The sequence below is a fragment of the Stegodyphus dumicola genome, chromosome 10, assembly GCF_044657685.1.
Source record: "Stegodyphus dumicola isolate Sdum_Otavi_A_Nest chromosome 10, ASM4465768v1".
Classification (NCBI taxonomy): Eukaryota; Metazoa; Arthropoda; class Arachnida; order Araneae; family Eresidae; genus Stegodyphus; species Stegodyphus dumicola.
The window spans coordinates 168195008-168209788 of record NC_140777.1 but is presented as its reverse complement, the minus strand read 5'-3'; positions in this window follow the sequence as shown (position 1 = coordinate 168209788).

Below are 14781 nucleotides of genomic sequence, written 5' to 3'. Positions count from 1 at the left end.
TAATTTTATGGATAAATTTAAAACATTGCAGTAAAGCACAATAACACCGAACAAATACTAATTCAGAAGTCAAACAACAAAAATCAGCATTATATTTTCAAAATTTTTACAGGACTAGTTTCGATGGTTTTACCGAACCACCATCCTCAGCTGGAAAACCGCGAAAGGAACGCTGATTTTTGTTGTTTGACTTCTGAATTGCAGTAAGATTTGGAAAAATCAGAAGATCATGATTTTTTTTTTGTGCTACTGGACATTACTTTTGTGAAATTTCCATCTCTGAAGGGGAGGGGGAACAAAAAGCTTTTATGTTTCGCCCACATTCAGTTCATCTTATAAATGCAAGCAAATATTTTTGCACTTTAAATTTATTTTAAGTAAGAATAGGAGCAGTTTAATTACTAAAAATTTAGATGCTTGTATTCATCTTAAGATGACTTACAAGATAGACTTTTTTAAATTGACATCATCTTTAGGCAGATAGCCCTAGTGTGCTTTGCCATAATTAAATACACCAACACCAACTAAATTGACATCAAAGTATTGATATCAAAAAGTTCAGTTAGTAATATTACTACTGAATTATAATTACTCGGTTCATTCGGTTGTATTTATTTATGTAATAATTATGATTATAATTTTTATTCTTAAAGTGTATTGTCATTACTTTCTCAATAAAATTTATCTTATTATTCACCAAAAAATACTCATAAAATGAAAATGCCACTGACCAATACAATGTCATGTAGGTCAGTGGCATTTTCATTTGTATTAGTCAAGTGCCACTGGCTGCCACTTGACTAATACAGAATGTGTTCTTAATATGCACATTTTGGTTGATTTTGAACCACAGCGGAAAAAGGTTGCCACTGTCTGATGTAATGAATAACAGATGGCTACGAATGTTTTCTTTTTCTGTTGGGAAGAAAGAATTAATAATTTTTTCACTGCTGTTATACTTTTATATGACATTGTTGCATTATCTTCATTTCCTTTAATGTTAAATAAGAATTAGAATTGTATGTAAATTTAGACAATTAACAGACTTTATTTAAGTAACATTAAGAAAATTTAAATTTAGCTGAGTATTTTTTTAAGCTTCAAGAAGATACGCCATTTTCGTAGAAATTCTAGTTTTTTTATGTAAAAATAGTGTCAGATTAAGGTTGTATTTTTCTTACCATGCCCTTTTCTCTCATAAGGATTATAATATATTTTTAAAAAATTCCATGAGAAACTATCTCTTAAATGGTTGGTTTGCTACAGACATGTAGTTTCAGTTTAAAAAATAAACAAAATATGATGGCTTTTGTAATAAGAGTTTTGATCATTCTATGTACGAAACTAAACTTTTATGTGCGGGTATGAAATTTTTTGTTCTTCTGTAGCCAAATTAAAGAAAACTGAAAATAAAACCTCGTAAAAATTTCTCATGCAATGAGCTTTGCCAATTTTGGAGGGACCATGTTCAAATGCTACTAAACATACTATATTCAGAAGTTTTATTTTACATGAAGAAACAAAATCAGAAGCATTTGCTTTATCAGCTTGTGCAGAAATGGTAAATTTTGAAAGTTCACCTTTAAACTATTCATTTTTACATTTAACAAAAAGCAAATTAGAAAATATGTTACTACATTTTATTAGAAATTAATAAATTAAAATTCAATGCAAACTGAAGAAAAGTACCAAGCTGGAATACGTGATACTTTCACAAGTTTTTTTAATTGTTTTCAAAATTTTTTTTAATTTTATTTTTTCAAAACTATAAATTAAAATATTTTTTACAGTCGCACTATATGCACAGGCATAAAGTATAACCTAAATATATGATAAAATTTCAAAAAGGAACATTCACATTGCTGGTTGAAGGCTTGGACATTCTTCAGATATGATACTGCGATTAAAATGTATTGGACGTGATTTTATAAGAGGTTTAAATTTATTATTCATATTTATTACATCATAAATAAAGTAATCATGCCTGACTGAAATGCATTTCCACCAAGTTATTTTTCCCCAGGGTAATTCCATGGATTATATTTTTAAATTGTTTTTGTGAGACCAAGTTTTATGAATATGGTATACATGTAAATAATTTTAGTGAAATCGTATGTTGAGTATTATATATTTTTTGCATAATGCAATATTAAATGCTTAAAAGAGATGAAGCTGTGCCAGAAAAATATGATTACAAGGGCAAGTCTATTTAACATCAAGGTAAACAACTATTTCGCTAAACTGGCGAGATATCGCTAAGTTGGCGGTGAAAATTTTTGTCGCCAAATTTGGAGACATTTTGGTCTCCAAATATATAACTGTATTATATGTTATATAACTGTAGTTGATCTTTGTATGTTACTGTAACCGTATCCGGCTCTCATATACCTGTCCGTAATTTAGGGAATTGGAAGGTACTAGAGATTTCTCGGCAGCCGAGTAAAACTGTATAAAATCTCGGAGAGCATCAGTTTTAGTTTCTCACTTCAGAGTGTATGGAGTACTGAGATATCTCCATGTGAGCTTTTGCTCTTTAGCGTTGTCTTTGACGTTCTTAGTAGTTTGAAGCGTAACTACTGCAATACTGAAAAGAGCTGTATGAGTACTTTTGTGTAAAGTTCCAGAACTGTAATAATCGATAAGAGAGCTCTTTTCCTTTTGCTAAAATTAATTTTACTAAGCTATCATCCATTCTATGTGCATTCAACCAATTACGAACCCTTATGCAAGCAACAATTTTTAGTGTCAGAATTAGGACTGAATGCCGGTGTCAAGATGGATGAAGGAGAAACTGAAGCAGCTGGTTGCAGTCGTTTCTGCATTCAAAGAAGAGATGAAAGCGAGCCAAGAATCTGTTAAAGCAGAGATGAAAACCGTGAAAAAAAAGAGACGAAAGCAGGTCAAGAAGGTACGGAGGCGGGCCTATAAAAAATCTAAAGCACCATCAAGGAAATATTGAAATAGGTTTTTAAGAGGAAATGAAAAGAAAAATGACTGCCATAATAGAAAACAAATTTGAAGCTTTGGAAGGCAAAATAGACACGGTTGAAACCAAGTTGGAGAAATTGACGAAAGAGTTTTTGCTGCCGAACAACAAATTGGAAAAACAGTCTCTGCTATCAAACAGTAAATTGAAGAAAGAGTTTCTGCTGTCGAACAACAAATCTATTGCAGAGTTTCAGCTGCAGTCGCCAAGGAAGTTGATAGCTTAAAGAAATCTATAATTGCAGCAGGAAATCATTTTGATGCTTTTAAATTTCTAGCCATTTCTTCTCGGTACTTTCTAAAGCTATTCACATATGATGGTAAGTGCACAAGACTCAGTTTTTTATAGCGATGTACGCAAATGGATGGGATTCTCAAGTTAAGGCCTGCCATCTCGCCGCTTCTGTAAGAGCGGGACGCAACAGATGTACTCCAAACTCTGCCCGAAAACCAGAGGCTGGACTTCGAAGCTCTATCCGATCCACTGGAGCTGCGCTTTGACGAGAATTGTTTAAAAAACTATAGCAGGCTTCATTTAAAATCTTGCCAACAAAAGACCACAGAAACAGTCCAGGAACACACCACGAATGTTGAAAGGCTGTCGCATCTCACTTTTTCAGACTGCCTATCAGAAACAAAGGAAATTCTGTCCCTGCAGTACTTCATCAGTGACATCCGAAATCCTGAGACACAGAAAGCCTTGTGCATGTCAAGAATTAAAAAAGCGTTTTAGTGTACTCCATGAAATTCGAGCTAGCTCAGCAAGCAATTCGCAGAGACCGACACTAAAGCTCAAGTCGAACGAAACAGTAGCCCGTAGACCTCCAGAATCTGTGTATTCACATCGGAGTGCCTAACATCAGAGTTATTTGCAGAATGCACAACTAAGCAATGAAAAGAGAAATGCTGCCGACCGTGTCATTCAAAAATTTCAAGATGTTTTCTCCGTCTGATCTTCTGACGTAGGTCGAACCATTTTGACACTGATTATAATTGATACTGACGTAGGTCGAACCATTTTGACACTGATTATAATTGATACTGACGTAGGTCGAACCATTTTGACACTGATTATAATTGATCTACCAACCAAACAGCATCCAAGACGTCTACCGTTTGCTAAACAGGAAGAGGTTGGAAACCTTCTAACGGACATGCAAGAAAGCGATGTTATCGAATCTTCGGCAAGTACTGGGCCTCTCCCATCGTTCTGCTCAGAAAGAAAGGCGGTTCAACTAGATTTTTGCTTTCACTATCGCCGATTGAATGAGTTTACGAAGAAAGGCAGTTGCGTTCTTCCTAGACCTGACGATATTCTAGACACTGTTTCTGGAACAAGTGGTTTTCAATGCTTGATTAAAAAATCGGATATTGGCAGGCATAGATGTAGCTTAATGACCGAGAAAGCATTTACTACCGGGCAAGCAATCTGGCAGTTCAAGGTGATTCCGTTTGGATTATATAATGAGCCGGCAGCGTATTTTTACTTCCTTAATAGGAAACGCAACTCGCGACTAAATTTGGCGATTTATCAGGTGTTGGCGAAATTTTGTGGCTAGCGCATGCGCAGAGATGGACGAACTATCGTAATGATATGTCGTATATACTAGCGTGATACTTGATCGCAGATATTTCGTAATGGCGGTTTATATGTAATTGTGCATGTGTCAAACATAATTACTGAAGCAGCAAACTTTATATGTGATTAGTGGGGGGTATTAAATACAGAAAAATGGCGGTTCATTTTTCAACAGAGTGTACTTATGGTGCTTTTTTTTATGGCTTGACTATGGTGTCGAGCTATTGGCAGTTACTAGCACTGCATATGGTTAGCGTGGTCGCATTATAATAAAGATATATATTAAGTATATACGGGGGGGGGAATCTTCTTCAGCTGAGCATGAGCTTATATGATATGATAGCAATGTAGGCAGAAGTGCTTTTTTTTTTGGCTTATGGAATGCTCATGTCTCAGCACCTGTGTTATTACATCTTTCCTGAACATTTTTGGGATTTAGTAAACCATGATATTTAATAATGATAATATTTGGTTGAAAGTGAACAATAAAATAATAATAATTTTTTCCTAATTTAATAATGAGTATTCTTAGTTTACCCTATATAGTTCAGTATTAATAACTCTGTAACTATAACATATATATATTTACCTATTAAATAATTCTGTAAAAATATGTATTGTTTCTTATAAAACATCAAGTGGATGTATAAAAGTTAATAATTTATTCATTTTAACAGTTTTTATTTAATTCATTTCATCTTCCTTTGCTTATGTTGTCTAGTTTGTAACATATACAAACACTTACTAAATGAGATATATTTTCCTTTATATATATATATACAGTGGCTCCGAAAAGTGTTCCTACGCTTATGATTTTTATTGAAATAGGACTCTATCCATTAATTAGAAGTAAACTTTCTGAATGCAGATTTTAATAAGATCTATAATCTATTCGTAACAAAATTACATGAAATATTTTTTAAATATAGCAAAATTTTATTTTTAAGAAATTAATAATCAAAAAATGACAAACATTTTATCTCACAAATGTCTTCGTACACTGAAATATTTTTAGATAAAATCAAAATTAGAATTATCGTTCGCCGCTTTTTTTAAATTTTTGCATTTTTGCATTTAAAAAATCATTTGCTTTATTTTTTTATTGTTTACTTCATAATATTCTATTTATTATTGAAAAATGGGGTCGCAGTCGTAAAGAAATTACAAACAGGATTCGAAAACTCATAATTTTTCACCATACTAGTGGTAAATCAATTCGAAATATCGCTAAATTAGTTAATTTATCCCATTCTACAGTGCAGCATGTGATAAAATGCTTTAAAAAAGAAAATCGGATTGAAAACAAGGTAAGAAAAGGTCGACCGAGAAAGTTAACTAAACACGATGAGAAATTTATTATTAGAAAACTTTGAAAAACCCACGTTTGAGCGCTGTAAAAGTTTCTGCAGAATTTAATGCAAAGTTTTCTACTTCAATTTCACTTGAAACTGTTCGACGAGTTCTCAGAGAAGCTGGATTACATGGACATTCTGCCCGTAAAAATTTCTTTTGTTAGTGAGAAAAACAGAAAGCTTAGGCTTTCATTCGAAAAATCAATGATAAATACACCTGAAATGTACTGGAATAATGCCCTATTTGCTGACGAAAGGAAATTTAGTAATTTTGGTACTGATGGTCGAATAACTGTATGGAGAAGAAAAAATGAGGAACCTCATTCTAATAACTTAATTGGAACATTTAAGCAAGACAGTGGAGGTGTTCTTGTGTGGGGATGCATGGCAGCATCAGGACTATCTAATTTGGTATTTCTTGATGGCATAATTAATCATTCTCTTTATTTAAATATTTTAAGAGACAATTTAAAATTATCAGCCCAAAATTTGGGTATTGGAAACAACTTTATTTTTAATCATGATAACGATCCTAAGCTCAACGTTCGCCTGTGGTGTCTCTATAATTGTCCACAGGTTTTGAAAACTCAGTCGCCAGATTTAAACCCCATAGAACAAATTTGGAAAGTACTGGAGGTTAAGAGTACGGAAACACGACATCAAAACGAAAAGCGTTTCTAAGCAGTCATAATGGAAGAATAAATGAACATTTATACAGAAGTTACAAAAAAACTATTAAAATCTATTCTCAGACGTTTAAAAGCTTTTGTGGATGCTAAAGGATATCCTACTAAATATTAATTTAATGAAAAATGAAAATATTTACTATTATGTCAAGATTTTTTTGAAGTGTACGAAGATTTTTGTGAAATAATACATTTGTCATTTGTTGAATATTAATTACTTAAAAAAAAGTTTCGCTATATTTTTAAAATGTTTCATGGAATTTTGTTACGAATAGATTATAGATCTTATTGTTACGAATAGATTATTGATATCATTATTAAAATCTCATTCAGAAAGTTTACTTTTAATTAATTGACAGAGCCTTATTTCAATGAAAATCGCAAGTGTACGAACACTTTTGGGAGCCACTGTATATGGGGACATATCATGAGTGGCATTATATTCAAAATATGTATTTAAGTTTTAAAGAAACATTCAATCTGAGAAATATTTTATCATGTAAGAAATATTAATCAGAAGTAACATAGTTAGGTATTATATTTTGAAATTTAATCGTGTTAAGTAATTATTACATTTATAAGTTTTAGGTTTATTTTAGATTTTAACATATACTTGAGTAATTGATTATTACTATCCGTTTAATAAAAGATTTAAATAAATTATAAATATATCTTTTCTTACTTTGACATAAGTAATTATCATTTCTGTAACTTTTTCTTCATTAAGAGACTGTTAGTTTTCAAACTTTAAAAAATTCTATAATTTAATAACTTGCCCTAATAAGACATAAAAAGTATATTTTATAACTCATAATGATAGTGTTCCATTTAAAAACTGTTATTAGAAATGTACGTACTTTTTCTGTTACATGGGCACTGCAAAAAATAGTGTTAAAATATGTGATAACTTGCTGAAGATAGAAACAATGTGATCAGCTAAGTCATCTTCGTTTTATGAGTGAACTGAGCCAAATATTCATGTGTTATTTATTTTTTTATTACACTTTCTTATTCTCATTAAAAAAATATAATTTACATGCCGTACAGCATGGGTTCTGCATTTTTCCAATACTAACCATAGTCTTTGTGCATTGGCCTGCAATATATAAAGCATTTGTAATGAAATCTAGAAATTGTTCCTTTCGATGTCATTTCAAAACAGAAGATGTATTTTATTTCCCAGTCCTCTATGAAAGCATGCGGAACCTATTTATCGGGCCCTGTTTGACATTCTCATTCTGAGCATATGCCACAGAAATTTAAAAAATTACGCACGATGTTCCATCGATTTAATTTAATTCTGCTGGACTTGTTTTGGGCTGTGCTAAGCAGCATTTCCTAAACAACAAAATGTTGTTCAGACCATGAACATCCTTGAAAAAGAAACTGTCACTGCAATTTTTTATATCTTGTATAGCATACTGACTGCTGTTAGAGATCTAGTACAAAGTCAAAGATCTAGAATATTCATGACATTGGCAAAACAGAAGATGTATTTTATTTCCCAGTCCTCTATGAAAGCATGCGGAACCTATTTATCGGGCCCTGTTTGACATTCTCATTCTGAGCATATGCCACAGAAATTTAAAAAATTACGCACGATGTTCCATCGATTTAATTTAATTTCTGCTGGACTTGTTTTGGGCTGTGCTAAGCAGCATTTCCTAAACAACAAAATGTTGTTCAGACCATGAACATCCTTGAAAAAGAAACTGTCACTGCAATTTTTTATATCTTGTATAGCATGGCTTTATACTGACTGCTGTTAGAGATCTAGTACAAAGTCAAAGATCTAGAATATTCATGACATTGGCAATTTCAGATTTGGGATTTTGCTGCATATTAGATCTTAAGTATATCCAGTAAGATGTTAATTATAAAATTAAAAATATGAAATGGTGATTTATGAAATAACAAAGTATGTATGACCTAAAAGGAATCAAAATGTACAAAAAAGAAAAGCTCAATATTTATTTGTTTGCTTTATTAAGCATTTATTTCAATGTAATTTGTTTAATTTTTTGTGAAAACACTTTCTCTTTAATTCTATAGATAGAAATTCTTGTTCAATAGCTAAGTTGCCTGGGATTTACAAAAAAAAAAAAAAAAAAAAAAAAAAAAAAAAAAAGTGGAGGAAACAGTGAACTTACTACAGAGAAAACGGATTCCTCATAGCTGAAAATTTTATAAAAATAATCCTGAAATGATGAGTTTCACCAATTACGATACACCAAAATAACGTTTCAATTTTAGATCTTTCTCAGAAAAAAGTCTCGGACTTGGTTTGAAGGATCGCATTTAAATTTCCTTGGAGCTGTAAAATTTATGTACCATTGGTACCATGGACTGACCTCAATTGAGTTTTGCAATACAGTTTTTGATTGGAATAGTTATATGCAGAAATTTTTTTAACCATTTTATATCTAGGTATGTCTCATGCTTGTTTCTGAAGTCTGTTAATAAATGTTATTTTATCAAATCCTAGTTGATTTCTCATTTAAACTACAACACTGCACAATCCTAAATGTTGGAAATTATTTCTTACAAATTTTAATTTTTATGAAAATTGTTAAAAAATATATAGAAGCATTTATCATGCCAGCAAATTGGAGTTAATGGCAATCGTATGGACATTGAACAGGTTAAGAGAATTCTTAATTGAACAGGTTAAGAGAATTCTTAATCGACATAAGATTTACAATATAGAAGCATTTACTGCAAGAGAAAAATTATTTCTAATGTGTCAGCTAAGTAATTTGACAGTTGTAGCGTTTAAATATTAATTACATTGGCAAAATGACAATTTTATGTGCTACCTTTCTTGCAAGAAATATATCTTATTTTAAAAGCATGAAAATATTTTAAGACTTGTTTTTAATATTTTTCCCCTCTTATTATACAGCAAGGATTATATACACCATAAGTTTGGCATATTGTTACTATTTTAGGTTATGTGCTATTAATATGCACTAATTTAAAGTTTAAAAATGATGGCAGTTATTTTAATTAATAGTGTTGATATAATTACAGAACAATTTCCAAATTTTAACTAAAATCAGATTTTTTAATACATAATGAAATCAATCAATCTTTCAATGAATATTTTTATAAACAAATTGGTATATATCAAAGGACAATTTACCATTAATTTAAATGGAAAAAGGTTCTCGGATTAGGGGAAAAAAAAAACACCTTTGAAATTATATTTAAACAAATTAAAATTACTAAAATATAAACTGTGTAATAAATATATAGTCTAATTTGCATTTAAAAGGCCAAAAAGTGCATTATAATTACAGGTGGTTGAGTAATGATTAAGTTTGGTATCCTAAGTTGTCAAAGATCTGTTAGTAAGATATGCAATTTTTTTATGCAGAAAGAACGAGGATCATTTAGTAGTATCTTAACCATTGCTTGAGTGTGTACTGTTCTTATGATTTCTATGCCTGTTTGCTCCAGTACTCGCAATTCAGGTTTATATTGTGTTATGGTTAACATAAAATATTAAAATTAATATATTCAATAAACAAAAAGTTGTTTTCATACATGATCAAAGCATTTTGAAAAAACTGTGTTAGATCAGTATACTTTCTTAAAATTAAGGCGTACATTTTTGCAGTCATTACATTAAATAAAAATATTAAATAATAATTTCACTTTTTCATTCTAGAAAAATGAAAATCCATGCTTTCTTTTACTACCCTTAGTTCTTTCTGAGAGTAAATTTAAGACCTTTGTAAAAGAGAAGTGGCATAAAGTATTTAGTTATTATAGTCACATAATTCGGGAATAATAAATTTCCAAATATTAAAAATATTTATTAATCCTAAATATTTATTTTTAATATTTAGAGATCGAGTGGGCTTTCTACTAAAAATACAGAACTTGCCATTGTTCAGATACAATTTCATTTTTTCTATCAAATTATTGAGGTCACATAGGAGATTTTTGAAGAATGGACAAAAACAACAACAAAAAAAAAAAAAAAAAAAAAAAAAAAAAAAAAAAAAAATTGAGTATCACATATATTTTTGTTTTCATGCACTGTACTCATACGATAAATCTGTATTTATTTTGAAAATTTTAGAATGAGAATTAAAGGGGTGCAAGTTGGTGGCATTTAAATTTCAATTCACTTTGTGGCATTTGTGTATATAGCAGAGCTTAAATTGCGTCGGCACTTCTCAGTTTTCGAGATAAATTATAATTTCAGCCAGAGCCCTAAATAAAAGGGCTCAGGCACTTTTTTTATGCAAGTGAACTACAATTTTAACACAGAAATTTTGTTTTAATAGTAAACATGTGTTAAAAATCATTCTAACTTCTGAATGCAAGCCTGTCTTTCCATCGTACTCAAGCCTTGCACAGAGATTGAGACTTTTGAGGAAAGAAAAGCCTTCAATTATATGTCAAAGGCTTATTCTCCAGGATATGAAATGAATTTATAAGAGTGGGTAAATTTTGTATTCCCTTAAAGAACTAAAAGTGACACCCTGGTCGTGGACGTTCCATGCTAGTGACTTCCTTCTGCAGAGCTGTAGACTTTCTGAATGATGTAACCGAACGGGGGGCTGCCACTTGTACCGAGAAGTTATATATTTATTCTCACATTGTATTCAGGAAAAGTTATCAGGGAACATTTCTGCTTGATTTATATCAACAGGGCATTGCGATCAGGTAGTCTTGAACTCTTCCCTCTTTATCTTCAAAGCTACACTTTTCAGTTAAATTGCTTTCCATACACTCATAATCTTTCTAGAATTCTCACTTTTCTCCTTAGTGGAGCTTTAATCGTTTTATCGTTTTTCCTTGGGGTGCTGCAAAAAAAGAGTGATACTTGTTATTCCTTGGAATAGTACATTTTAATGTATAATCAGGGTTAACTCAGACGGAGATTAGCTCAGCTGCTTCTTAGCATCTAAGTGGAATTGTCATTCCGGACAATGCCTCACATAAGACGAGGTCCGATACTTTTTTCCTATTTAACTATTCAAAATTAATTTAATAATTTATTAAATTTCTCTTTATCTTTAAATTTTTCTTAATTTAATTAATTAAATTAGTTAATTTAATCAAATTAATTAATTAAAAGTTATTATCTAATTATTAGCTATTTCAATTTTTTTTTTTTTTTTCTTTTCTTCGTCACAGTCTTCCATAGGGCTCCAGCACTTCTAATTTTATAAATTAAGCCCTGGTATATAGCATGGAAAAGTAAGTCCTCAAGAGTTAATGGGAACAGAATAGAAATTATAAATTTATTCATTATTCCATAATGTAATGGATTTGATCTTTGGATCTATCTCCTGGTCATTGTTTCAAAATGAGATAAAGCTGGGCAAATTCATATCGTCACCTATAATGTGTCCAAGGTTTAAACTAATGACAGACATAATCAAGTGCACTCTTGGCCAATGATTTCGTAGACGTTTTTGATGTTACTATCAGAGGAGTCTGTGATTTAGAATTTAACTAAATCAAAAGTTACTATGTGTTATTAATTGCTTCAACATTCAATTAATTTATTATTAAATAATCAATTAGTTAAATGATTTCTCCTTCTATCGTGTCTGAATTTTATATTCTGAAGCTGTCATTTCAATATATCTAATAATCAATTAGTTAAATGATTTCTCCTTCTATCGTGTCTGAGTTTTATATTCTGAAGCTGTCATTTCAATATATACATATAGAAATTATAAATTTATTCATTATTCCATAATGTAATGGATAATTCTAAGCAATTGCAATCTAATGTGCTTTCAGCTGTTGCAAAAAATGCCTTCAAAGCTTCTTAACTAGGGCAATTAAAATAATGCCGATATCTTAAGTAAAATTCATTGTACGAAATATGAGATACTGAATATCACGAAAAGTAATAAACATATTGCTCATTAAGTAGAACAATTCTATGTTCAGATACATGTTTATCATCACCATTTTGACGGTATTTACTAACAGTGAATTCTGTTGATGTATAGCAGAATAAAAATATTATATTATTAATTGTTATTTTACCGGCACGAAAGTAGTTGATGACTTCTTTCACCGAATCAATTGGGCGCAAGCAATTCCACGCTTCAGCAACGTCACATCGATGTGTATGCCGAAATGAAATTTTAATCGAAGTGCACAGATTCTTTTTTACATACTCATCACGACATCTTGTATACTTATTATTTTTTAAAATTCTGACATGCAAAGCAGCTAAACATTCTTTATTTCTGAAACTAGCCTATTTCTTATTTAGTCTTGCATGTTGACACATATGGAAGACACTACTTCGTAGGAATATCCATCAAATAAAATTTTATAAAGTTCATTTTACACTTCCTTTGAGATACTCACGGCCATCACAAATTTGAAACATAAACCGACAGCGATATTTCCTTTTGCGCATGCGCTTGGTGTCACAATTTCGCCAAGACCCGATAAATCGCCAAATTTAGTCGCGAGTTGCGTTTCCTATTAAGGAAGTAAAAATACGCGAGCCGGCAACATTCGAACGCCTCATGGAGACCGTGTTGAGAGGTCTTTTCTGCAAAGCCTGTCTGATGTATCTGGATCACATCATCGTCGGGAAGAGTTTCGAAGCACATCTTGAAAATCATAGAAAGTTGCTTCAGAAACTGAAAGAAGACAATCTAAAATTAAGTCCTGCCAAATGTAAATTGTTTATACAAGAAGTGACTTTCCTTGGGCATGTCATGTCTGGCGGAGGTGTGTGTACAGGTCCAGAAAAGGTGTCAGCAGTTAGATTGGGGATGCTCGATGATGTCCACATGCTGAGAAGTTTCGTGGGGTTTTGTACTTACTATAAGAGATTTGTAAATGGCTTTTCGTTCATCGCAAGACCCTTTTACAAACTGACAGAGCAAGCAAAAGTTCTTGCGGAGAAAATAATGTGAGGATAGATTTAACAAAGTGAAGGAGGTTTTACCATCTGCCACAATCCTGATGTTTCCTCAGCTCGACAAACCATTTATTCTTGATACGGCTGTGAACAATGAGAGTGTCGGTGGTGTTTTTATCCCAAGAAACAAACGGTTAAGAACGTGTTGTAGCATACTAAAGCAAGTGGCTGTCTAACCGGAGAGGAATGATTGTGTCACCACGAAAGAGTTGCTCCCGATAGTTAAAGCCGTAGAACATTTTAACCATTACATCTACGGCAGAAAATTCTTCCTCTGCACAGATCATGCATCGTTGACCTGGCTATTAGATTTCAAGAGTCCCGAATCCCAAATAGTTAGATGCATACCAGAGACTACAGGAATAGGACATCCATGATAAGAAAGGATTGTCGAACGGAAACGCTGACGCCTTGTGTAGAAGACCCTGCTCAGAAAGCTGCCGATATTTTCTCCAGGTCAAAGCGAAACACGAACGTATTAATCCGTTGGCACATCAAGTTTAACTTCAACATTGGCTGATCGAGACCTAAGTAGTGATGAGGATGTCGGGAAAGACAAGTTGAAAGACAAGGACATTAAAACCGTAATTGACTTAACGTAATCTTCAAATAGAAAACCTACCTAGCAGGATATTTCTGTCTATATAGCACTAAAACAAAGCAATATTGGGCTCTTTGGAACTCACTCCATTTTCAAAATGGCGTGTTGTACCGGAAGTTAGAATGGGGTGATGGAAAGGAATTCTGATGGCAGCTGATACTTCCAAAATCTCTGTATGTTGTTAAAGAACAACCTAGCAGTCTGATGGAGACCACTTCGGAATAATGAAGACTGCATAGAGTTCGATAGCTTCTACTGGAGTAGCGTAAGGGCTGACGTGCAAAATTGGTGCCAATCATGCGTTGCCTGTGCGAGCTGGAAAGTACCAAAGAAACGCCGCCGAGGGAAGCTATAACGTTACAATGTTGAAGCGCCTTTTGAACGCATCGCTTTTGACATCCTAGGACCTCTGCTATGAACTACTAATGTCAACAAACACATCCTCATTGTCATTGATTATTTCACAAAGTGGCCTGAAGCCTATCCTATCCATCATGCTGTCGTGGTAGCAGAGGTATACACTGGAATACAGCACTGAATTTCCAGGTTTCGAGCGCCTCTTACGATTAAGGAAGAAATTTTATATCGATTCTAGTGAATGAACTCTGCAAGTTAAGCAACATCGTCAAAACCCAGACAGCACCTTTACATTCCCAACTAGACGG